The sequence below is a fragment of the Nicotiana sylvestris genome, chromosome 9 (genome assembly GCF_000393655.2).
Source record: "Nicotiana sylvestris chromosome 9, ASM39365v2, whole genome shotgun sequence".
NCBI classification, from domain to species: domain Eukaryota; kingdom Viridiplantae; phylum Streptophyta; class Magnoliopsida; order Solanales; family Solanaceae; genus Nicotiana; species Nicotiana sylvestris.
Window position 1 is genome coordinate 116,670,451 of NC_091065.1, and position 3,172 is coordinate 116,673,622.

Here is a 3,172-nt window from a genome sequence, read left to right on the forward strand (position 1 = left end):
GGCGTACTCTCGGAAGCTCTCCGAAGATGTTTTCTTGAAATTAGACAAAGAGTTTCTATCCGGAGCTATGTCCACATTGTACTGGAACTGTCTAACAAAGTCTCGGGCCAAGTCATCCCATATGTGCCAGCGGGAGATGTCTTGGTCCATATACCATTCGGACGGAATTCCAACTAGACTCTCCCCGAAGTAAGCCATTAGGAGCTCTTCTTTTCCGCCTGCTCCCCTCAACTGATTGCAATACCTCTTCAGGTGAGCTATGAGGTCCCCATGTCCGTCATACTTTTCAAACTTGGGAGTCTTGAAATCGATGGGCAAATGAACATGCGGGAACATGCACAAGTCAGCATAGGAGACACTTTTCTGACCACTCAAGCCTTGCATGTTCTTGAGACTTTGTTCTATGCTTTTCATTTTCCGAGTGATCTCATCTTTCTCGGGATTCTTTACAGTTCTCTCTTGTCCCATAGTAAACTCATACCGAGGTTGTTGAGGGTAGGAGTTTGTGGTGAAATGAGACGTGTCTGATGAAAATGGTGGTATTAGGAAAGTAAAGGATGACGGCTCAAAGTTGGGCCTGGGCAATGCTGGCAGTGCCGTAGCTGAGGTTGGTGGTGCAATGAATATGTTAGAAGCCACTCCCGAAATTAGTTCCTGGGGGCGAACCTCAGAAGGCGTTCTGGCGAAGTGGGCTGACATGGTGGGGTATCCAAGTGGGGTGTTTGGGTAATTTACAGGGACGTTGGAGGTTCCATTTGTTTTGGGAATCGGCTCGGGAAAACTAGGTATTGCGCTAGGCAGCTCTCTACCGTTAGACCAAGCGTCCCACATTTCCAACATGCGGAGACGCAGTGCCCTTTTATCCTCAGCAGCTGCTGACTCTGATGTCGGAATAACTGATAATGGGCTATCCTCTGGGATGGGAATTGTTGGTAGATGATTCTCTGACAATATTTCGACACTTCCCTTGGATCTTGTAAAGTAAGGGCGCGAAGCCAGGTTACCACAAAACCAACCACCTTAAAAACAGAACCTGGTCTCAAAGCATACACAACAAACTGATTAGTTTGAGATAATTAACACATAGGGTATCACACGTTGGGGAATGCAATACACCTAAGTAGTTAAATGTATTTCTACATGTTTTGCAACGGTTGCGTGTCTCATACCAGCTTTTGTTTACCTCCTAGGTCTTTGCATCTTTCTTTTCTTTTTTGCGCTTTTCATTATTTGCTCTCTTTTCTTTGTACTCTCTTTCCTACATTATTTTCTCTCTTATTCTTGTTTTCTCTCTTTTTCTGGCTTTGTCTCTTTTCTGGTTTTCTCTTTTTTCCGATTTTCTTTTTTATTCGAGTTATCTAAAACCATGACCGAATCCGATGGAGATTGCCTATGTATCACAACGCCGCGTGAATTAGATCATCACGTAGTTCAAGGAATAAATACAGAAATAAAAGAAAGAAACAATTTTGGGTTTTTCAAAATTTTCATTAAAACTTCTAATTTTCTATTACAATGACTCCATCATACCTTTCTAAGAATTGAAAAACTAAAAACAGACTCGAAACAGACTCTAGAAATGGAAACTGAAATACAAACTTGAAAAGAAAAATCAAGAATACATTAGTGCTTCCAAAACTACTCCAGGGGCTCGTGGGACATCATTCGGTCTCGCCACGGGCCTACGTGAAAGATCTCCTTGAAGGCGATCTAGGTCATCCATTATTTGGCGAAAAAAGGTCATCAGTGCGGCGAAGAAGGTGGATCTAGTCATGTCCTTACACTCATGGCATTTCATGATGATGTAGTTAGCAATTCCTCTAATCTTCTCTCTAATGATGCCTTTTTCTTGGAGTAGGCGCCCAATTTGTTGAGATCTAGCTTCAATAACTTGGGTGTCATTATGGCTTTGCTCCTACAATTATTGCATGTCCTCCTCTAATCGGGCCATCAATGCATTACAATGTACCCTCTCTGCCTTAAAGTTCTTTGTTTGTTTAGTCATTTCATTCTCGAGGGTAGTTAACTTTTTCTTCAGGTTTGCGACTTCTCTATCATATTTCCCTTTTAATTGACGAACAAACTCTGCCCGTCCCTCTGCATTCTTTGTCAACTGTGACCGAGCTCTTGCCAGACTACCTTCAGATTTTTCCAAATCATTCCCATACTCACATATTTTCCTCCTAAAACCATTTATGAGTCTTTCATCCGTTTGGCTCCTTTCCATATTCTCACCAACTATCTTCATTCTTTGGATCTGGGCTAGAAGGGCTTTGTTTTCTTGGGCCAACTTTTTCTTCTCCCCTTCATCAGCAACAACTTGTACACTACCATCAAATTTAGGATCTCTGATTTGCCCCTCCAATTTGCTTATCGTGGCCCTGTAGCCTTTCTCTTTTGCTAACCAATCCCATTGTTCTTGCGCCCCATCAGTGAACTGTTGGACGTGGGGCCTTTTGGTGGGCCACTCAGGCTCTTGATGGATGTGGACCCTTTTTCCATACTAGGCCGTGTAACTAGGCTCTAACTCACCCTTGGACAAATCCCGTACCCGAGTCTGTGTCTCCAGGAACCTACACTGAGCCAAATCTGGCAAACCTTATCTTCCGGGAATGCAGCTTTTGGACCTAGTTCAATGACTTGTCAACTCAAATCTTCATCATGAGGGACAGTTTGGTACCTGCCTGGCTAGCATAGAACCCTGTGTGGAGCATATGGCTGAATACTCTGAACCCATTAATAGAAGAAAACACACTTCGGCCTACATATAAATGACTTCAGTGACCGGGAGCCAACCGAATGTCCACTTAATTTTGGTTGCAGTCAAAGAACTCAAATGTGCGAACCATGCCTCCATACCTTCTGGAAACTCATGACCCTCTACCCGGTTTTCATGTTCTTCAATGTAGTTAAGACCGGTCATACCATAGTTCATGTACCCCGGACGATGGCAAAGGTGTTCTTCCATCCAAAGTTGTAAAAGCATGTTGCAACCCTCAAAAAATTTCCCCCCGCTCGACAAACAATTAGAGCTCGATAAATCTCTGCTAGGATCATTGGTACAGTAGTGCCATTCCATTCCTACGAGCCCTAACTCTATATGTCCATCCTTCCTCGGGCAGATTAAGGTGCCTAAGAATTCCACTATAAAGTCCAGTCCCCAACGTGCTTC